This window comes from Chiloscyllium plagiosum, unplaced genomic scaffold (assembly GCF_037043375.1).
Source record: "Chiloscyllium plagiosum isolate Xiang-an unplaced genomic scaffold, Cpla_swu_hap1 HiC_scaffold_29, whole genome shotgun sequence".
Classification (NCBI taxonomy): Eukaryota; Metazoa; Chordata; class Chondrichthyes; order Orectolobiformes; family Hemiscylliidae; genus Chiloscyllium; species Chiloscyllium plagiosum.
The window spans coordinates 8,352,058-8,376,449 of NW_028270167.1; positions in this window are offsets into that span (position 1 = coordinate 8,352,058).

The window sequence follows — 24,392 nt, forward strand, 5'->3', positions numbered from 1 at the left end:
GTGAAGTGCCTGGGTATAATGGTTTTAGTGAGGTCAGCCAGGTGGACCTCATATAATATGAGTTCCCTGATTGGGGCTGTTAATCTGGTGCAATGAGGGAGCCCTGGTTGACAGATAATAGGAGGGTCAGTAACCAAGAATGGTCTGATCATATGTGATGTGGACAGTTTCAGGTGTCTTTTTTATCGCTATATTGGGTCTGTGTTCTATGCTCTGTTTCTCATATGATTGCACTGTCTTGTCTGTGTTTGTTACTGTTATCTTTGTGATGAATGGAAGTTGGATTTGAGGTTTGTCATCCTCTCCCTGAAAACTGGTTGAATGGTGGGGTTTGGCTTTTCTGCCTTTTCCCCTGTATATAGTGTTTTTTTCTGGTGAACCGCTGCTTTCTGTTTATTGTCAACTGTATTTTGTACTGTTTAATAATAAAAATATAGGAGTGTCACGCAGCCTGTTCACTCGGCGAGCTGGCTTGGAGGGAACTGAATCGGTGTCAAAGACTCTCCACTTGTAAATAAAGGGTGACTGGCGAAGGGATACTGGTCTCTTTGGAGTTATTTCACTGGCGATGAGAGCAAAGCGTGATCCTGAAGAAACTCACTCGCAACAATTGCCTTTGAGTATTTCTGGCATCATGTCGCTATGTGGAAAGCTTGACTTGTTCGATCCTGCTGTCAAAGGCTGAAGCCAGTATGTGGAAATAATACACTATTTCCTCCAAGTAAATGACATCAGGGCAGATGAAAAGCAATGAGTAATTCACCTAATAGCTTGTGGATCTGCAGCGTTTACAGTTATTAGGGGCCTAACAGATACTAAAAGCTTTCAAGAGTTGTCGGGTTTAGTTAAGGAATTTTATGGTGCCTAATTCTGAGACACTATCAGTTTAACTCGGCAATTTGAGAAGCAGGGGAATCTGTATTGAGATTCTTGAGGTTACGATGGCTAGCAGAGTACGTGACTTTGATTTAACCCTTAATGAATGGCTGAGAGACTGTTTGGTGTGTGAGATTAATGATGTAACCACGCAAAAGCTATGAGCTGAAGCCCAATTTGTTCTTATAGAGTTACATTGCACTTTGTTCAAAAACTGCATACATTCATGTAGAACTCTGAGCTCAAAAACTGCATGAATTTATGTAAAACTCTGTTATCTCACTTTTTAGATTGGAATCAATCTAAACATCAGGTCATAGACAGAGAACACCTGTCTATGGGGGCTAACACCTTCAACACATTGTCTAGCTATCACCATTGTTAACAGCTAACCCGAGAATGCAACTTTAAAATAAAGGTTTTGTGATTTACACATGAAAGAAGTGAAACCATCACTGTATTCTAACAGATGAAAGGCTTAACAGACAATCAATTTTTCAATGTATATTTTCAGTTACATCACACTGCAAATTTTTGCTATAAATTCTGTGTTACGATCGAGCCCTCCATCATCACCTGATGAAGGAGCGTCGCTCCGAAAGCTAGTGTGCTTCCAATTAAACCTGTTGGACTATAACCTGGTGTTGTGTGATTTTTAACTTTGTACATTTTAGTTGACACTGAATACAGCTGGCGATTAAAAATAATGTTGCTGCTAACTAATATGGCATGGTGGCTCAGTGATTGGCACAGCTGCTTCATAGCACGAGGGATCTGGGTTTGATTCCACCCTTGGGTGACTGTGTGGAGTCTGCACATTCCCCCCTTGTCTGCGTGGGTTTCCTCTGGATCCTCCAGATTCCTTTCACAGTCCCAGTAGGTGGATTGGCCAGGGGAAATCCAGTGTTACAGGGATGTGGGTGGGATGCTCTTTGCAGGGTTAGTGTGGACGTGATGGGCTGGATGGCCTGCTGCCTCACTACTGAGGTTAAAAATAAGGGAGCCAATCACTTGGCTGCAGTAGTTTTTAATTGATGGCCATTTGAAGCTCTCCTTGTTCAGGGTCTATGGAACCAACTGTCAAGTGCTACTGTTTGGTTGTGTAGAAAACTGATAGAGCACAGTGATTGCAGATGCCTCTTTACTTCAGTCTGTGATAATTCTAAATGAATCTGTAGCAGTGTCACCTAGCTGCTGCTGTAGTTCCATGCACGAATTGATTTCAAGGCTGACCTGGCCACCTTTTCAGATTGAAGGCGACACAATGGAACTTAAATGCCTTGTAATTGTGCGCTAACCAGCTGTTGCTCACTGGTTTCATCCAAATGGAACAGTTCCTGACTTGGAGCCAAGTCTCTCCAGTTTGTTTTACCGTCATGCTAATCTGTATCTTTACTTCATTTACCCAACTCAGTTCTTCAACCCTGATTTCTTTTGCCTGACCATTTTGAATTTCCACTTCAAAATCTTTTGTTCACCACCACCCAACTCCTGCCTCTTCCTTTCACAAGCCTCAGTAGATTTTAGGAAAAGGTTTTCTGGATTTACCCTACTCTTTTTGCAAATATATGTCTCCTGAAAGACTAAGCAAGTGACCTTGGAGACTTAGTAGCCTCAATGCTAACATGTTCAATCGATGCACAGCAGTAATCAGCAAAGCTAATCGAATGATGGACTATCTAGGCAAAGCAACAGGATATCAATCAAAGGAAGTTGGAATCAAAATTTCCATGTTCTGAGCAAACAGCATCTTGGGTACGTTCAGATCCCTCTGAAGCAAAACACAAAGGGGACAGTGCAGCGAAGATTCACATCTCCCTAGTAACCCAGAATTATGAAGAAAGGCAGGAGAAGCCTGTATAATGGAACATCCAGCAGTTAGCGGTGATGGTGACTGAGGGCAGCTGGAGCAGGCAAATTCACACTCACTGGACAAAAAGGTGTCATTGGTGGAAGAAGAACTGATAGGAAAGAGGAGCAGATAGATAAAGGATTCCTCAGCCCAGTTTAAGCCACAGGCTTCATTCTATGCATGTACTGTAAATAGTTCAACGTTTATCCTTAATTTCATTTGCTGTTTGTAAAACCTGATGTCAATGGATTAAAACATCTCTGTTTCATGATTGCTATGCCTTCAAATGTGTTTATGTTTCATGTTACTCTTGGAATGTCTTCCTGGAATGGAAAGTGTCTTGTGGATGTATTAGCTGAGGAAGTGGAGAAGGTAAAGCTGGCCTGTTGCAGTAGAATTAAACTGCAAACTTTGGGCAAAGGGAAACATTGCCAAACTAGTCAGTTAACTTATGGAATTTGTCTCCACTCAAAGAATAGTGGAGAATTAGATCCAATTTTGAGACAGCATCATGAAATGGAAAGCTGTACAGCATTGAAATACCAAAATGGCGGAACTGTCGGGTTATTCCTGGTGGATGAATGAAAATGCAATGGACTTCCTCATCTGTAAGTTACTTGTGATTTTATGGCTCCGTAGTAGAAGTGAGAGTTGTTGATGAGAGCTGCTTTAACTAAGCTGTAGTCTTTACCTTACAAACCACCAATGCAAAAGACTCCGAGGTTACTTGATGCTCAATGGGAGTCTGCAGCTCGGGCAGTCATTGCACTGTCAAAGCATTGCTCCAGCTGGTGATTAATTCCTAACTGGTATTTCAAATGAGCGATGGGTTCTGCATCTAAATGTAAACAATTAAAGAATGCATCACGTGCTATTTGTGTCATTATGATAAATGGTTCACTCTGTGGGACAGAGTTGTAATGCTTGGTTTGTTACATATTCAAAAAAAGGCCACCTGGCATTAGAACAGTAGCCAATTCCATCATCTCAGTCGCCTTGGTTTTATTAGCATCATAAAACTATACATCTCTGTCTGCCTCCCTTAATCGGATTTTTTTAAATCATTGCTTCACTGGCTCATTATCTTATCAGTAATATGACAATTTTTCCAGTGAGTGTCCTTACCGTACTTTGCAAACTGATTGACTGTACTTGGCGGAGTGTCTGATTAGCATATTATGATTGCACAGGCTTGACTCAGATGTTCAAAATGAGAAAGAGAAAAACAAATCCGTCTAGCTGGTATCTGTGTGGATAAAAAAAGAAGCCAGATATTCTCTCTTGCAGAGCTATCAGCCAACAGAGAAAATCATCACAGTTTTAAAATTTCCAGCAACTCTCTGCTGATGCAAGCAGCTGAACAAAGGAAGCTGATCTTGATGTAACAATACAAAATGCTGGAGGAACTTAGCATCTGGCAGCAACTGTGAAAAGAGAAGCAGAGATAGCCTTTCAAGTCCAATCCACTCTTCTGCAGGCCTGATTATTGGACTCAAAATGTTAACTGTTTGGAGGAATTAGTTTTCCCAAAGTGTATGAATCACTACCCCAAAGTATGTTGGATGTTGGGACACTGAATAACAATAAGGATGAGATAGATACATTTTTAATTAGTCATCGAGGTCATAGAGTCATAGAAACATACAGCATGGAAACAGACCCTTCACTCCAACTCATCCATGGCAAAATACTATCCTAACTATAATCTAGTTCCATTTACCAGCACTTTGCCTATATCCCTGGAAACGCTTCCTATTCATATACCAATCCAGATGCCTTTTAAATGTTGTAATTATATCAGCTCCACCACTTCCTTGAGCAGCTCATTCCATACACGCACCACCCTCTGTGTGAAAACATTGCCCCTTAGATCTCTTTTAAATTTTACTCCCCTTACTCGAAAACTATGCCCTCCAGTTTTGGACTTGCCCACTGTGGAAAAAAGACCCTGACTATTTAGCCTATCCATGTTCCTGATAATTTATAAACTTCTATAATGTCACCCCTCAGCCTCCAACACTCCAGGGAAAATAGCTCCAGCTTATTCAGCCTCTCCCTATAGCTCAAACCCTCCAACCCTGGCAATATTCTTGTAAATCTTTTCTGAACCCTTTCAAGTTTCACAACATCTATCCTATATCAGGGAGACCAGAATTGCACGCAGTATTCCTAACCAATATCCTGTACAGCTGCAACATGACATCCCAAATCCTATATTCACTGCACTGACCAATACAGGCAAGCGTATCAAATGCTTTCTTCACTATCTTATCTACCTGCGACTACACTTTCAAGGAACTATGATCCTGCACTCCAAGGTCTGTTGGTTTGGCAACACTCCCTCGGACTTTACCATTAAGTGTATAAGTCATGCCCTGATTTGTCTTTCCAAAATGCAACATCTCACATTTATCTAAATTAAACTCCATGTTGAAAGTGAGCCATAAAGAGGAGTAGAGGCCAAGATAATTCAACCATGATTGTACAAAATGGCAGAACAGGCTCAAGGGAGACAATTGCCTACACCTACTCCTCGTTCCTGTCCTCCAACTCTGCTTCTCTCTCCACAAATTCTGCCAAACCTGCTGGATTTCTCCAGCTCTTGTGGTATTTATTTTAGATTTCTAGCCTCCGCAATATTTTGCTTTTAGAGCAGGATTCTTCTGGTGCTTTGGTTGTGTTAATATCAAATTCCTGAAGAAGGGCTTATGCCCGAAACGTCGATTCTCCTGTTCCCTGGATGCTGCCTGACCCGCTGCGCTTTTCCAGCAACACATTTCCAGCTCTGATCTCCAGCATCTGCAGACCTCACTTTCTCCTTAATATCAAATACATCCAATAAACATTTGAGTCACTTAATTGGTTGTAATGAAATATTTATTATGCAGATAAATATATTCAAAGTTGTTGAGTAGGTGAGAGTAGGTGCAGATGATTTATTAATGATGTAGTAACTGAACTAATTAACTAAGTTTGAATGAAAATACCTCAGACAATTCAGATTAGGTGTCAGGGTGATGACCCCCTGTATCTGAATGGTCAGGTGCTCTGATACTGGGCATTATTACTGCTTAGCAAGTGAGTTGCAGTCAAGCAGCATGGAACAGCATGGAAGAGTGGCCTGTGAGGTCCTCAGCTGAGACCCTCAGATAGTAACCGCAAGCTGGGAGGTTGTGGATGAGAGTAACATCCTACAATGTACCAGGTTCCCGGAGAGTGAGATGGTGAACATAAATCCTGTTTGACTAATCTCCTCCCTCCATATCTGAAAAACCTACTGTATTGGCTGCAACCTTAGAGGAGTTCTCTTTGAAAGGTCTTCCAAACAGGGTAAGAAGCCAGTCTTTCCTGTGTGCAGCCACGTTGCCTCAGGTTCACTAATCCTGTAATGGGGACCTCAAGTTAGTTTTTTGGCCCATTATTTGCGTATGCAAAATGATAACACCTACAAGCATTAACATTTACCAACATGACAGATGGTGAACTATCAAGTTGTATTGACCCTACAGTTTGCGCCCATTGTGATGGGAACTAGAGTCAGTCGCAAAATGAGGTCCATTGGCAGTGGGGGGGGGGGGGGGGGGGTCTGGAGACATTTTCCAAGGGTCCGCAAAATGATGTGAATTTCAAGCTGGTGATGGAATACCACATGTTCACTGCATGGTGCACTCGGTTTCCCCATGAGAGGATTATAGAAGGATAGACAGATTCTCGATGAAAGGCAGGCACATGTGTCTCACTGATACATGTCAGCAAACGCTTGTTTTCTTCAATGTGTTGTCAAAACTTTTTATGTACAATGCTTCCATCTTATTTTGCGTGAGCTATGATTTGGTCTAGGTGAGAGTCTATGATGATTAATCTGTTTGAAAAAGCAAACCATGTGGATTTAGTTAAAAATCACTGGTTTAGGACATGTACCTGAATGTTTTTCAAGACACCTAACATCTCTTCCTCCTTAATATCAAAATGCCCCAGAATATCAACATGCCCCTCCCAGTCTCACCATCATACATTTCCTTCTCCATGGTTTATTATGATGTGAAGTAATCTAAAGCAAAGATATATTGGGTCCCACCATTTTAAGGGTTTATTGACATACTATACTGCCTCTACCTCTTGTCCAGAACGTCAAGATATGAGTGCCACATGTCCCAGAAATGTATCATACTACATCTGAGCAGGTTGAGTAAAAATAAATTTAGAAACCACGTAAGTTTTGTGGCTTGCTGTCTGTTCAATTCTCTCCTTTTCTGAAGGTGTGGGTTCATACCAAGGTTTAGGTCTACGGGTTCTGGTCAGTCTTAAATTAGAGAATATACTTTTAACATGAGGTCTGTGTCATTAAAATCAAAGAATCATTGCTGTGGGGGGAGTTAGCTGAGCTCGATTCTGTCCTTACCCACATAACATTGTCCAATGTCTTGCCTCTGTCAATACCACTTGTTCTAGTTGATACTTTCTGGATTATGGTTCGCCAGAATGGAACTGGGCTATTTCAGTTTGTTTTTGTTGACACCCCCAGGTAAAGGACATGGGTAGAGAAAGAGTGGGGATGGTGATGGGGTGAGGGAAAGAGGGAAAGTTGGGATGTGGGGTGTTCAAAAGTGTCACGTCATATTGTTGTGAGCATCAGGGTATGGGGAAGATGAGAAACTGCAGTATGTCTTTGCCTGTTCCTCCAGTTTAAAATGATCCCTCTTCACACTCCCACCGATCCTGAACTCTGCTTCCTCCCCTGAATTCCCCTGAGCTCTGCTAATTCAGCAAGAATCAGAGATTGAACCCAGAACTGCTTTTGGTTTCTTTGCCTCAGTTCCCCAACAGGCAGTTATTCCTTGTATAACTATCATGGGAATACAATCAACTTTTTAAAATGATTTGGAGATGCCGGTGTTGGACTGGGCTGTACAAAGTTAAACATCACACAACACCAGGTTATAGTCCAACAGGTTTAATTGGAAGCACACTAGCTTTTGGAGCGCCGCTCCTTCATCAACCACCTGCTTCCAATTAAACCTGTTGGACTATAACTTGGTGTCGTGTGATTTTTAACTTTTTAAAAAACCCAGTCAATAAATTGAGGCACAGCCCTTAGTACTTCAATTAATTTAACATAAATGTTAGCTCATAAATTGACTCATAATGCTCTGTGGCACTGTGTTGTGTCCTTACCTCAGGGCCAGAAGTTCCATGCTCAAACCCACAGCATGTGTCATAACTTGTCCAAACAGACTATTTAAAAAGAAACAATTTTGAGGGGTTTTGAGCAGGGATAGTTTCCCTAAAAAAAAGCAGAAATTGCTAGAAAAACTCAGCAGGTCTGGCAGAGAGATACACTCTCCAAAGATGCTGCCAGACTTGCTGAGTTTCCCAGCAATTTCTATTCTTGTTTCTGATTTCCAGCAATACAGTCCTTTGGGTTTTTTTTTGATAGTTTCCCTATAGAGGTTTGGGTTCAAAGCCCCCTCACCCTGCAGGTAGGTCATTACATATCAGAACAGTTGATTAAAACGTAGTTATAAATTTGACCTTTGAAACCTTGCAATAGCCCTCCAAGAACAGGAGATGACATATGTGGAGAATGTAAGAGTGAACTGCCAGTGGGAATGGTCAACACTGGCTTGTCTTCAACACTGTGCATTTTCACAACAACACAGTCTGTATTGCCCACTCAATCCATTGAACTCTGTCATCAAGTACCAGTTAGTAGTGTATCAAGATGTGCAGTGAAAACTTGAGGATGACCTCTAATGTGAGTGTGCTATGTTATGGTTGTAAAAAGCTGAAAAAGTGTTGCTGGAAAAGTGCAGCAGGTCAGGCAGCATCCAAGGAGCAGGAGAACGGTCCTGTCCCTCTTAGTCCAAGAATTCCCCACCTACGTTCGGGACACCACCCACGCCCTCCACCTCCTCCATGATTTTCGCTTCCCCGGTCCCCAACGCCTTATCTTCATCATGGACATCCAGTCCCTGTACACCTCCATCCCCCATCACGAAGGACTCAAAGCCCTCCGCTTCTTCCTTTCCCACCGTACCAACCAATACAATCTCCCGTTCCTTGGATGCTGCCTGACCTGCTGCGCTTTTCCAGCAACACTTTTTCAGCTCTGATCTCCAGCATCTGCAGTCCTCACTTTCTCCTATGGTTGTAAAAAGGTCAATCGAGAAATGTGTCAAGTAAATGCAAAAACATGACTTTTGAGGCCGAGAGGAAGGGGGTCATCTTATATGCAAGGTTGATTGATACACTGTGATCAAAAGTATGTATTTATTTAGCGCTTCGAATCCTGTGGGGAGAAACTTGACTCGGACAACCAAAAACCAGTCACAATATCCAATAGTTCATAACATGTAATTGAAGCAGAATTGAATGAAAAATGTTTATGCAAAACAATAATTAAAAAGCAGGGAACAAGGTTTCTTTGCCAGGACTGAGACTGGACTCACTATGCAAGATTTTTAATACTGAGTAGATATTTGCTGTTGTGTGAAAACTTATTATCGGCATCTTCATTAACTCGAAGAACTCATTCTCTGTCAGGTGTCTGAAGTCTGTTATCTCTGACCAAGTGGTTCTAATAATTCATCTTCTTTTGCAATCCACTAAAAAGGTTAAGTCAAATACTTAAAGAGATCAGTGACCTAAGACAATTTGAATTATTCATTTATATTCCTTGACTCAGATGATTAAACAAAAATCTAAATGGCTCTCTTTTCTCAGATTTCTCATCAATTTATGATTTCAATCTAATTAGAATAAGCAGGAAGAAATAAATTACATTCATTCCAAACAGGTCAGACCTCAGTAAGCTGCAATTATAACTTTTCTAAAAATGAAAGAAAGAGTTGCATTTATACATCACTTTTCATGACCATTGGGTGTCTCAAAACACTTTACAGTGGAGTATTTTTGAGGTGTGGCATGACTGTAATGTAGGAAATACAACAGTTGCAGAATCTCAGAATTATCACAGTGTAGAAGTAGGCCACTCAGCCCCTTGGGCCTGCACTGGCTCTATTGCCGAATATCAATCTCCTGCTTTCTTCTCATATCCATGAGCACCATCATTATCACAAACACTGTCCAATGTCACCTTGAATGCCACAACTGAACAAGCCTCCACTTTGTTTCTGCACAGCGCATCCCATACCCTACCTACTCACTGTGTGAAAAAGTCTTCTTTCTCACATCACCCTTCCCTGATCACTTCAAATCTATAAAATTTAAATTTCACCACCTGCAAATGTGGGTTCAAAACACATGTATCTGGACCATTAGCCCGATGTTTGTGGATTTCTATTCCAGTAACATTATCACATTGCCACAGCTATCCAGTCATAGACTCTTAGCAACATACGGTAGATAAGCAGGAGGCTGGAAGAACACAGCAAGCCAGGCAGCATCAAGAGGTGGAGAAATCAATGTTTCAGGTGTAACCCTTTTTCAGTCTAAAACTAAAGGGCAATGGTTGAAGATGAGAGAGGAAAGATATAAAAGGGACCTAAGGGGCAGCTTTTTCACACAGAAGGTAGTAATGTATGGAATGAGTTGCCAGAGTAAGTGGTGGAGGCTGGTACAACTACAACAAATAAAAGGCATCCCCTTATATAAAAAAAAGCTGCCCCTTAAGTCCCTTTTATATCTTTCCTCTCTCACCTTCAACCTTTGCCCTTTAGTTTTGGACTTACCTACCCTGGGGAAAAGACCTTGGCTATTCACCTCATGATTTTAAAAGGTCACTCCCTCAGCCTCTGACACTCCAGGGAAAGTAGCCCCCACCTGTCAGCCTCCTCCTATAGCTCAAACCCTCCAACTCTGGCAAGAATTAGAATTCCTGTAGTGTGGAAACAGGCCCTTCAGCCCAATAAGTCCACACTGCCCCTTCGAAGAGTATCCCACCCAGACCCATTACCCCACATTTTCCCTGACTAATTCACCTAACGTATACATCCTTGAATAGTATGGACAATTTAGCATGGCCAATTCACCTAACTTGCACGTCTTTGGACAGTTTTAGTTTAGTTCAAATTATGATACAAGATTCTGGATGTAGGTTTGCTCACTGAGCTGAAAGGTTTGAGCAAACCTATAGCCAGAACCTCAACCTGAGCTACAAATCTTCTCAAAATTCACTATAGTACAAGATGTTATCCCTTTACCAGTACCACAGAGACCAGCTCACAACAGATATGTGTCAATGTTAACATGGACCATCCAGTCTCTCAGATAAACTGAAAGCTATTAGTTAACGTAAGCTCGTTTATCCTCAAATTTAAGTCACATATTACCTTTTATTGTTCCATTCATTCATGGAATGTGGTTGCTGGCTGAGGCAGCATTAATTGTGTGTCCCTTGATGTTCTTCAGAAAGCGGTGGTGAGCTGTCCGCTTGAACTGTTGCAGTCTTTTGGCAGACATGAACCCTCAATGATGTTCGGGAGGGAATTTCATGATTTTGACCCAGGAATACTGAAGCAATGGTGATACATTTCCAAGTCAGGATGGTGAGTGTCTCAGAGGGGAACATACAGAGTCATGGAGTCATAGAGATGTACAGCATGGAAACAGACCTTTCGGTCCAACCCGTCCATGCCGACCAGATATCCCAACCCAATCTAGTCCCACTTGCCAGCACCCGGCCCATATCCCTCCAAACCCTTCCTATTCATATACCCATCCAAATGCCTCTTAAATGTTGCAATTGTACCAGCCTCCACCACATCCTCTGGCTGCTCATTCTATACACGTACCACCCTCTGCATGAAAACATTGCTCCTTAGGTCTCTTTTATATCTTTCCCCTCTCACCCTAAACCTATGCCCTCTAGTTCTGGACTCCCCCACCCCAGGGAAAAGACTTTGTCTATTTATCCTATCCATGCCCGTCATAATTTTGTAAACCTCTAAAAGATCACCCCTCAACCTCCAATGCTCCAGGGAAAACAGCCGCCTGTTCAGCCTCTCCCTATAGCTCAAATCTTCCAACCCTGGCAACATCCTTGTAAATCTTTTCTGAACCCTTTCAAGTTTCACAACATCTTTCCGATAGGAACGAGACCAGAATTGCATGCAATATTCCAACAGTGGCCTGACCAATATCCTGTACAGCCGCAACATGACCTCCCAACTCCTGTACTCAATACTCTGACCAATAAAGGAAAGCATACCAAATGCCTTCTTCACTATCCTTTCTACCTGCGACACCACTTTCAAGGAACTATGAACCTGCACTCCAAGGTGTCTATGTTCAGCCACACTCTCTAGGATCTTACCATTAAGTGTATAAGTCCTGCTAAGATTTGCTTTCCCAAAATGTAGCACCTCGCATTTATCTGAATTAAACTCCATTTGCCACTTCTCAGCCCATTGGCCCATCTGGTCCAGATCCTGTTGTAATCTGAGGTAACCCTCTTCGCTGTCCACGACACCTCCAATTTTGGTGTCATCTGCAAACCTACTAACTAGTTGTGTTCCCATGTACCTGCTGCCTTTGTCATTCTAATTGGAAATGGTTTGAAGTTTGGAAAATGCAGTCTAAGGAGCCTTGGTGAATTTCTGTGGTGCCACTTGTAGATGGCACACACTGCTGCTACTGACCATCAATGGTGGAGGGAGTGGATGTTTGTGAATGTGGTGCCAAACAAGCGGGCTGCTTTATCCTGGATGGTGTCAAGCTTCTTGAGTGCTATTGGCGTTGCACTCATCCAGGAAAGTGGGGAGTATATTATCACACCCTGACATGTGCCTTGTAGTTGGTGGAAAGGCTTTGGGAAGTCAGGAATTGAGTTACTAGCAGCAGGATTCACAGCCTCTGACCTGCTCTTGTAGGCACAGTATTTATATGGCTAGTCCAGTTCAGTTTCTGGCCATATAAATCTTGTGACTACAAGACCAGGTCAGAGGCTTGGAACCCTGTAACAAGTAACTCACCTGTTGTCTTCCCACAGCCTGAGGTGCAATCATTGAATCTCGCTATATGTTACAGCGTGGTTGCCAAGTGCTTTTAACATAGAATGCACAGAATGACATTTTGAACTGTATTGGTCATTCAGGACTCTGTTCTATACTACTGTACATTGAGTTAGTACTTTTAATGGGAAGATAATTCAACAAACACAAATGGTTATTATCTCTGTGCAGCCAACAATATTTTTTCCTTGACAATATAATTAGCACAGTGAAATAGGATTTAAAAGTCAATAATAACGAGATGCGTGCATCGCCTTTCTTACATCTTTAAGCCAAAGGCACAATCTTTTCTTGTCAATAGCACAGTCATCTGATCTTAAATCTAATTCGGAAACTGTTGTTGACTAATTTGAAAGCTGGTCTATACTAAAGCAGCCTCCAGGATTTCAATATGCCAAATATTGAATTGGCAACATATCTCCCTCAAGAGGAATTTGCATTACTATCAGTAAACAGAGCGCAGCGTGGATACAGAATAACTTGCTTTAATATAAAGGCAGAGAACAAAATATCTTTCGAACAAAACGCCGAACATTCCTACTTATTTAATGGCTGGTACAGTATCAGCACTGCTCAGCAGGGCACTGTCTTCACAGGCCAATGCTCTTCAGAATGGCATTAAAGAATTTTAAATCTGAGGGATTATAAATTGATGCATTTTCAGTAAAATGTTTTTATTCATTCTTTGAAGGCTTTCTGCATTGCACGCTGAGTGTAAATATGAAAATCCAAAATCTGCCTAACCCATTATTGGGAAAAATAAACAGACTTTATGATAATCTTTTAATTTGAAGCTGTTTTGTGAGGATAAAATACAATAAATATGCATCTGCATTTTAATATATTTTCATTTTAGCTGCACACTTTTATTTTGTCGATTTTGTTTTTGATAGCCTAAACAACATTTGTTGTAATAAAGCCTTGAATTTGTATAACACATTTTACAGTCTTGAAGAAGAGAGAAGAGAGGTTTAGAAGGGGATTTAGGATTTTATAGTCAAGAATTAGAAACTGGTTGATAATAGTTGGGTAGGCTATTTCCATCTACCTACCTCATCTGGTTTGAAGGGTTTTTTTCTGGGTATCAATGATTCAAAGTTTGGAATTTCCCAAATAATTTTAGATTCATTGCCAGTTACATTGGGCAACCAATAGATTAAGTACTTCAGATATGAGATTCAACACTCACCCTGTGGTCTAATTGTTTGGTTTCTCCAACTTACAGGTTGGAACTATGCGCTCACAGGCTGTAACCAGCCTGTGAAACAACAACCCCCCCCCCCAATGAGAACTGAGTTACATCTGAAACACATTGTTAAACTCCTGATGTACATAATCAGTCCTCACTAAAAGGAATGCCAGTTAACAAACTGGCTAAATAATTCAGCCAGTTCAGTGATCAGGTTTCCCCCTCCAAAAAATGGAAGCAGAAACTAACAGTAACATACTAACTATAACACCAGCCAGCACAGAGTCAGTCTCCTAAATTGAGAAGAGTGCTGAATCTCCTGTTTATATTAGTCAGCCAGGGCTTTCCTGATTGGACCAGATTAACAACCCCAGTCAGAGATCTTGTCGTCAACAAGGTCTATCTGGCTCCAATCATTACAGCCACTTACAGCCCAAATCTGGCCCAGTCCCTGATTAACTGCTTTCAAACTGAAAGGTGGCTCGTTTTAAGAAAGCACAATGACCCTTTTAGAGGAGGTACCCTTTCAGAGTACCTCAGAATCCTTTCTAACACCTTGCAGACGACAGACGTGAGACTTACTGGTCTGTAATTGCCGGGGATTTCCCTATTTCCTTTCTTGAAGAGAGGAATTACATTTGCCTCTCTCCAGTCCTCAGGTACAACTCCAGTGGAGAGCAAGGATGAATAATGTTCTTAGAAAAACAGTATTAGTTCTGTCTTGAACAAAAGCAACCCGAAACAACATTTTTACAGTCGAAACATAAAGAAAAACATCAGAAACCACAATCTGTAACCTCAGACTGTCCTTTGCTATAAGTTAAATGTCAAGTATCCCAGTACTCTCTGTGTTCAGCTACATTTGCCTTACAAATAAAGATGTATTGACTCAACTAACCTTCAATGAGTTTGGACATAATGATAACAAATAGCAGTTGTGATCAACTCTCTCCCATGTGTTCATAACTTTAAATGTAGCAAATGGGACAAACAAAGTTGCAGGGGTAGGTTGGTGGTGTGGGGAGCGGAAAATGCCAGTAGCCAGCATTTTAAACACTCTGGTCTTGAAATTTGTTGGTGCTTTACTGGTCTATTTTAGTTCAGGTGGAGCTGTGTCAAATGCCATCTTGGTAAAGGCTGCTGTGTAGGTAATTAGGGCCGAAGCGTGCAGTGGACATTGAGACTTGTTGAATGTACAAAGAATGGTTCTTGGCTATCATTCATGCTTCTGAGTGAGAATGCTATGGATTCCAAGCATACTGAGGAAGCACGAGGTACTATATTTGGGATGAAATATTAAAACAAGGCCTCACCTTTTTTCTCAGTTGAATGCTAAATATCCCATGGCTCTTAAGTCGCCATGGTCTTACCAGGCTATAAGACTGCTCTCCTACTAGAGAGAGAAAATTGGTTTAAGCTCAGGGTCACCATGCCTCAGTCGAGGGGAAAGGTTGAGAAGGTGACCTCAGCTGGTGTAGGAATTGAACTCACACTGAGCTAACCAGCTCCCTTGCACGATGGCCAATGGAACAGCCCCATCATGTCTGCCTTTCACTGTCGAGCTTGGACGGTTTGCTACAAATGTGCTCATAGAATCCCTGCAGTGTGGAAAGAGGTCATTCAGCCCATCGAGTCCACACCGACCCTTCAAACAGCATTCCACCACTGCCCTATCCCCATAACCCTGCATTTCCCATATGCAAAAGTGAGGACTGCAGATGCTGGAAACCAGAGTTTAGATCAGAATGGTGCTGGAAAAACACAGCAGGTCAGGCAGCATCCGAGGAGCAGGAAAATCGATGTTTCGGCCAAAAGCCCTTCACCAGGAATAGAGGCAAGAAGCCTCCAGGGTGGAGAGATAAATGGAAGGGGGGAAGGGTGTGGTGGCTGGGGAGAAAGTAGCAAAGAGTACAATAAGTGAATGGGGGTGGGGATGGAGGTGATAGGTCAGAGAGGAGGGTGGAGCGGATGGGTGGGAAGGGAGATTGTCAGGTAGCACTGTCCAGCTCAGCACTGTCCCCATGACCTGTCCTACCTGCCAATCTCCATTCCCATCCATCCTCTCCACCCTCCCCTCTGACCTATCACCTCCATCCCCACCCCCATTCACCTATTGTACTCTTTGCTACATTCCATCCCCCGCCCAGTTATCTCTCCATCATGGAGGCTTCCTGATGAAGGGCTTTTGCCCGAAACGTCGATTTTCCTGCTCTTCAGATGCTGCCTGACCTGCTGTGCTTTTCCAGCACCACTCTGATCTAAATACTGCAGTTACCATAGCTAATCCACCCAAACTGCACATCCCTGACAACTCTATTGATCAGATGGGCCAACGCGCTGAGGCGTGGCAGATTGAGTTTAATTTAAATAAATGCAAGTTGCTGCACTTTGGAAAAGCAAATCAGGGCACGACTTATGCACTTAATGGTAAGGTCCAAGGGAGTGTTGCTGAACAAAGAGACCTTAGAGTGCAGGTTCCTTGCAAGTAGAGTCGCAGGTAGATAGGATAGTGAAGAAAGCTTTTGGTATGCTTTCCTTTATTGGACAGAGTATTGAGTACAGGAGTTGGGAGGTCATGTTGCGGCTATATAGGACATTGGTTAGGCCACCTTTGGAATATTGCGTGGAGACTGATACAATGACAGCTGGTACAATGACAGCATTTAAAAGGCATTTGAATGTGTATACGAATAGGAAGGGTTGACAGGGATATGGGCCAAGTGCTGGCAAATGGGATTGAATTGGGTTAGGCTCTCTGGTCGGCATGGATGAGTTGGACTGAAGGGTCTGTTTCCATGCTGTACATTTCTATGAGTCTATGTTGGGAATAACACAGATGAAGAGAACATCTTTTTTGATTAGCCTGACTCACATTGTACAAGTATCTGAAACTTCTGATGCTCCTTCTTTGTCTGACAACTGGAATGATAAATGAATTTGAGATTGAGATGTTTAAGAAACAAATCTTTTACAACAGAGCTCCAGTTGCTCCTCCCCATTGTTGTCTAATCCCGAATGCTCACACTCTCCAAAGGTAACAATGATCATTAAATCAAGTATAAATCTGAAAGATTTGTGTTCAAACCCATTCATAAGCAGCTGACATCTTCGAAGGCAGTTTTCTGCCTAGAAAAATGAGGGTGAAAGAGAGATAGTGATGTGCAAGAAACGTTCAATTGCATTTTCTTCTTAAATATTCTATAAAGCAGAGACTGGATGAAGCCATGGGTCACCACATGCCATTTCTCAGAATTGCTTTTGGATAATGGTACCCAGCTCCACATTGCTCTCAGGGTCTATTTTGAAGTGAGTTTATGATTGTCTCGGAGCTCATTATTTGGTGCACCACTGTCTATCACATCAGAGACACATTCAAAATGGAAAAGGATCAAATTGTGCAATGTTTGGGATGGTGGGGTATGGTCAGTATCCGAGGTCACGGAAAAGATCACCCTCTGAATTTGGGGTTCACCACAATGTTTGCATACAGGTGCAAGGTCTCTTCCTCTATATTTACACTACGCTATTTTTGACCTAGGGACAATTTGGTGCTAATTCTCCACACTGCCTCACAGCAGTAAATATTTCACTCTCAGCCATGACATCCCTCAGTGCCCTAGCCACTATATTTATCAACCAAATAAGCTTGGAAGGAAAATAACTGAAAGGCACATCTGCTTAATTTAAAAAAAAACTTTAATTATTTTAACTCTAATTTTAATAATTATCATTAAAACTCTTTCCATAAAATAGCTGATGCAATTACTTCCTATTCATCCTTTCAAAGGGAGCTTTCACAATGTTGGCCTGTCACCTGATTATATGCATTACCACAATAGGCTTCATTCATTGTGACAACAAAACGTCCTGTTGTTCATTGTAGGCTGCATTTTAAAGTAATCAGAAAAGAACTCGACATCTTTTTCCTTTTCGTCCATGTCCCAGCCTGTTTCAGAGTGCCTGCACAACACAAATGCATTTACTTCAAAGAAGAGAAAGAAAATGACACAAAAATGGAACTCAGATACCGCCAGATAATGATCCTGTGGTAAAAACAGCGTAGTGGAGTCTCAAATGGATTTGTAATAGGTTCAGCCCTTTAGAAGAGTTTGGTGAAATATTGAGTGCACTTTGTTTCCATGTCCTCACTGCCCAGGTGTTTTGGTGAACTTGTACCTGTTTGTTAATGTACTAGGGGTTAGGTTATGAATTAAGACATTCCTGGTTCTAGTATGAATATTGGGAAGGAGCAGGGAAACAGATTTAGAACATCTAAACACAAAATGGTGCTAGAAATTCCGGGGGCAAGGTGGATTTGGTGGATTCCTGCATTAAAATTGTCTATGGTAGATTTTCAATCTGAAGATTAGAACATAGAACATAGAACAAAGAGTGCAGAACAGGCCCTTCGGCCCTCGATGTTGCGCCGACCTGTGAACTATTCTCAGCTCGTCCCCCTACACTATCCCAAAATCATCCATGTGCTTATCTAAGGATTGTTTAAATCTCCCTAATGTGGCTGAGTTGGCTACATTAGTAGGTAGGGCATTCCACACCCTTACCATTCTCTACATTGATATTAAGGTCAACCAACCACTAGCAAAACTCCAACATAAAAACAGAAATTGCTGTAAAAGGTCAGCAGGTCTGGCAACAACTGTGGAGAGAAATCAGAGTTAACATTTACTCCACAGATGCTGCCAAACCTGCTGAGCTTTTCCTGCAATTTCTGTTTTTGTTTCTGATTTAAAGCATCCCCAGTTCTTTTGGATTTTGTTAAATTCCAGTATCTGTTTTCCTGCTTATCTGAAAGACAGATAAATTGGGGAGTTTAGTGTACTTTTCTAAAGACTTTAACTTTAGTGATGGCTCTGAGAATAGTGTGGCTTGATTTCCAGCTTGCGATCTCAGTTGCGAGTGACACCGCTTGATTATTTTCCTATGCCCATATTATGGCAGTAATGGCAGCTTAAGGTCCTGAAATGCCCATTAATTCTATCTCAAGAAGCCTAAGGCAATGGAGTCTGTTAACACCTTAGCTACCTCTTGTATAACAAGGGCCAAGTCAGGAGTGGGAGGATTTGGAGATATGACACACTGCCGTATTACTTTGTATGGCCAAACAGGACTCGTAGATGGGCCATAAACTCCAGCCTACTGTTAGCGGGTTTTGAAAAGATTTGTAGCTCATGTTGAGGTTCTGGATATAGGTTTGCTCGCTGAGCTGGAAGGTTTGTTTTCAGATGTTTCGACACCATACTAGGTAACATCATTCTTGAGCCTCTGGATGAAGCAATGGTGGCATGGCCCGCTTTCTATTTGTGTGTTTAGGTTTCCTTGGGTTGGTGATGTCATTTCCTGTGGTGACATCATTTCCTGTGGTGATACCATTTCCTGTTCTTTGTCTCAGGAGTGGTAAGTGGGATCCAAGTCAATGTGTTTGTTAATAGAGTTCCAGTTGGAATGCCATGTTTCTAAGAATTCTCGTATGTGTCTCTGCTTGGCTTGTCCTAGGATGGATGTGCTGTCCCAGTCGACGTGTACAGCCTTCTGTATTAGATTTTTGTCTTCTTTGTGTGATGGGCCTCCATAAAAGATGCAAATTGAATGCAAGTTATTGTTATCAAGTCTGCTGGATTCATTTCCCAATGATGTCTTTAGGATCAACAGTGGTGTGTTTTATGACGATTGGATGATCTGTCAGGTCATGTTCAAAGTGACAGGTTAACAGTTACAGTGTCATTTTCATCAATGGATGTCCAAACGGATGTTCAGATCCAAGGATCTTTAAAATGCCATGAATTGGTGTATGAAATAATTAAAAAGACCATTGGAATATTGACCTTAATATCTAAAGGACTGGAATATAAGGTCACTGTAGTTTTGCTGCAATTATACAAAACCCTAGTTAGACCCAACTTGAAGTACTGTGAGCAGATCTGGGCACCACCCCTTGGGAAGGATTGATTGGTTTTGGAGCGAGTACAATGTCAGTGTACAAGAACGCATGAGAATGGACTAAAAGAGTTAACTTACGAGGAGAGTTTATAGAAATTAAGCAAGTTTTCTCCAGAATTTAGAAGGTTAAGTGATGATCTGGTCAAAGTCTTCAGGGTGCTAATAGAAAAAGGTAGGATAGTTAAAGATTTTATTTCCATTGATTAGGGATTCAACACAGAACTAGGGACTGTAGTCTGAGAATTAAGGCCAGGCAGTTCAAGAGGGATGTTAAGAAATGACTCCACATACAAAGGGTGGTAGAGGTTTGGAACTCTCTTCCACAAACAGGAGTTGATGCCAGATCAGCTGTTAATTTTAAATCTGAGACAGATATGTTTCTGATAAGTGAAAGTATTAATTAATCAGGGCCAGACGCACGTATATGGAGTTAGGGCATAGATCAGCCATGATCTCATTGAATGGCAGATCAGACTCAAAGGGCTGAATGGCCTCCTCCTGTTTGTATGTTTTAGATCTTTTTTAATATCCATAAATGACTGCACAAAATGCATTTTTAAATGTCTTCAGACAACCAGAGCAAACCATGTTGTGTTTTAGAATAACACAGACAACACAAAAACGTTTATTTCACTTTGACATACATCAGAAACTGCAACTGTTGCCAAACGGATGGTCTCCTGTTCACTTAGGAACGCATCTCCTATCACTTCTATGTCACGAGAGTCAGCTTAAGTTTCTGTTTCAAATACCACCGTTGCTGATCAGCACCCTGAGTTGCTGTAATGGAAATGGTTTTGATCCAATCGTCCAGCGGTTAGCCTACACCACCCTCCATTTCTGTTTGATGGCCAACCCATCAAGCAAAAATGTACAAAAAGTAAACTAGTGCCTATTTCCTGGATCAGGAAAGTGGAATAATGTGGTGTCTCAGAAAATCTCCAAAACATGACTGGGACATCTGAATTTTATTAGTGATTTTTGAGATTTATGGCTCAGGTTGATGATAAATATGTAAATTAGCTCGCTGAGCTGGAAGGTTTGCTATCAGACATTTCTTCACCATGACTAGGTAACATCATTAGTGAGAGTCTCTGGTGAAGTGCTGGTGGTATGTCCCGCCTCTCTATTTATAGGTAAGTTTGCTTGGAAGTTAGGGAAATGGACTGATATTTAACTTGAGCACAAATAGAGTGAATAAAAAAACTACCTTAAAGTTTCCATAACTCCGGAGACTACTGGCTTACATTGGATCTCAGTCCAGCAATGCCATCGGTCATAAAATTCTCATCTTTAAGTTCAATCCCTCCCAATATTGGTCTAATACTCTGAGGTCTTGTTGCTTCTCTAATTATGAGCTCTTCCCCATCATTGGTGCAATCAGATACTAAGCTCTTGAATTCAATCCCCTGGAACTTTGTCTGTCAAAGTCTTTCTTTCACTCTCTTCCTTTATGATACCTTATTAAAAATTATTTGATCAAGCTTTTGATCACATTTCATAAACATTCCTTCCTAGTCCAGAATATAAAAGTTATTTCTTTATTTTTCTTCACATGCTCTAAATTGTTGTAGTATTAATTCAGCCTAGTCTAAGCACACCTCCTCTGCGTGGAGAGGACATTAAACCTAGGCCCCCATCTGTCCTCTTAATTGGACTGAAAAGATATCATGGCATGGAAACGCGGTAGTGAAGGTGGTGGAACTCTTCTTTGTTTACTGGTCAAGATTGGTCATTCATCATTAAAATAGATCTTCATATATTGTAGGCGTCTCCCAAAAATGCCAAGAGTGGGCTAGAAGGTGGGCTAGCAGGGTCATTCTCTCAAAGACAGCCTGCGCTTGGGCTAGTTCAGGCCTTTTAGATGGGCAATTAATGACCACTTAAGTATCTCCTCCTGGTACCATTGGTAATTCACATCAAGTGGTGGGCCATCAGTGTAACCCTGCTAGCTCTGTTACAGGCTCGGGGAAGGGTCCTTCCTATTCAGATTCTATGTGCACAAAGGAAGCCTGACATCTCCCCACATACCATGACCCATTGCGTGTTCCCCTGCAATCATCCTTATCGAGACCCCACTACTGAGGCCTGCCAGCCTACTGTCAGCAGAAATCCCCTTCACTTACCTGCAAGATGAGTGGCTTTGATCAGCTATGATCAGGCTCAAAGGATCGGATCCTATTTCCTCTGTTTCTAATCCAGCTTCAGGCCTGGTTATTGATGGGGATGACCTGCAGTCTCAGCAGTGGACACTAACACCCACGATGTTGCTGGGAGTTTATCTCAGACTTTGGGGCTAGAGGTCTCACATTGTATCAAATCATGGTTTGATAGTCATTAGGTTGGCTGGTAGTTTCTTGGTCAATCAGAGGGAGTTAACCCCTAATTTTAAGCTGACAATGTGGCCACTGCTTTCACACTGAATTAGATCTGGTGACTACACTGCAGAAATGCTTCATTGGTTGTTAAAAAGCCTTTCTATATATAAATGCAAGTCAGTTCTCTCTCTTTATTTGTATTATGTAGTCCTAGGTCAGATATTGCTAATGTCAGACGCAACTTTAAATTGTCTCTGTAAATGTCTCAAATCCCGGTAGGCAGTGGGATTTGTTTTCTAATTTGCCACACTGTTATTCCTTGGAGATTTGACGGTCCAGCCAGCATTGGCAGTCAGGAGGTAGGTCATTTTTGTGTCTTAATAACTGCTTCCCTGACACAACTCTCTTCAGAGCAACAAGTTCAAGGAGGGTCTGTTTGCGATAAAAGGAACCAGCAACAGTTTTTGAAGCAGTATAGAGCTGCTTTTTGTTTGGAATTATTGTGATTCGCCCTCTCAGGCAGATAGTACAATGGAGCTGAGTTCAAGGTAAAGAGAAACTTGTCCTTTTCTTAAAAGTCACAGAATAACATAAGTGTCACAGTGCAGATGCTGGTCATTTGGCCCATTGTGACTGTACTGGCTCATTAACTGAGCATCATTACTGAGTGCCAATCCCTTTTTTTTATACCCCCCACACCGTTCCACATTACTCTTTCATCAAAGTCATCCAACACCCTCTCTAGAATTCCTCAAGCAATCCTGCCTCCACTGCACTTCCAGCCAGCTCATTCTATATCTTAATTACTCACTGAGTGAAAAAGATTTTTTGTCACCTCAACCTTGTTTCTTTTGGAGATCAGTTTAAATCCAAACCCTCTTCCTCTTGTTCCTTTATGTGTGGATATAGTTTCTTCCTATCTACTCTATCCAGCCTGTGCATGATTTTGAAAACCTCGATTAGATTTCCTCTCAGGCTTCTTGTCTCTGAGGAGAATAGCTCCAGTTTCTTCAATCTAGTCTCATCACTGAAGTTCCTTAAGAATGGAACCATTCTTGTAAATCGCTTCTGCACTCTCTCCAGTGTGTTCACATCCTTCTGATAATGTGACAAACAAGTGTCATATAAAAGTACAACATCAACTCAGTATTCTTAAACTCTCAGCCTCTATTAATAAAGCTGAGGATACTGTATGTTTTACAAATGCATTTTATTCAGAAAAGATATAAATAGATTAAAGAGGAACATCATAGCACTAACTCACAGTTGTTACATAACCTGCAAGGTAACCTCGACCAAATGTTTCTGCATTAGAGAAGTTGCCATTTTGGAAAACCCACATGATGTCAATTTACTCAGTTACCTTCTGAAGTCCCTTGCTGGCAGGCTGACAAAGACATGAAGGTGAATTAAACCCAACAAGCATTCAACTCAGTGCCCATCATTGACCCTTACACTGCACACTCTTTACATTATTAATAACTTGTAATTCTTTTTTGTCACTGGCATGATGGAAGGAGTTTGCAACTATAACATTGTCACAATAATGCTGGAAGTCAACTGCTTTGGAAATGGAACGTATATTGTTGATTTTGAAGATGGTTGAAATTTTTCTATAGCTTTGCATGATTTAGACCTTTTTGTGACCACAGTTTCTCCACTCTTCTGAAGATATCAGTTCAACTGAATTACAGTTTCGTGGATGACATACCCATCTATAGTCCCATTAATGTAGCCATGATGAATTTCCAAGGTAAAGTGCTGGGAATGTAAATTCTATCTCAATTTATTTTTCACTATTTTTGATTGTGGAATGAAATGAAGAAAAAAAAGACACCTGCAAAACTAAAGATTGTGGAAGGAGTTGCTGGCTTTTTAAAATTAAGTTTGAAAACTCATTGTAAATTAAGTTTACACTAATACTTTTTTCGAGCAGTGGAGCCATGATGCAGAAGTGCCGGTGTAGGACTGAGGTGGACGATGTCACACAAAACCAATAGGTTTATTTGAAATCACAAGCTTTTGGAGTGCTGCTCCTTTGTCAGGTAAGTGAAGCAATGGAGGACACTGTGTGCAGATGGACCAGCTGCTGTATACAAAGTGAGATTCAGCCAGGAACAGCTTGCTACTTGGTTTGTGGAGTTAGAGTCATAGAATCATAGTGCATAGAAATAGACCCTTTGGTCTAACTAGTCCATGCTGACCATAATCCCAAACTAAACTAGCCT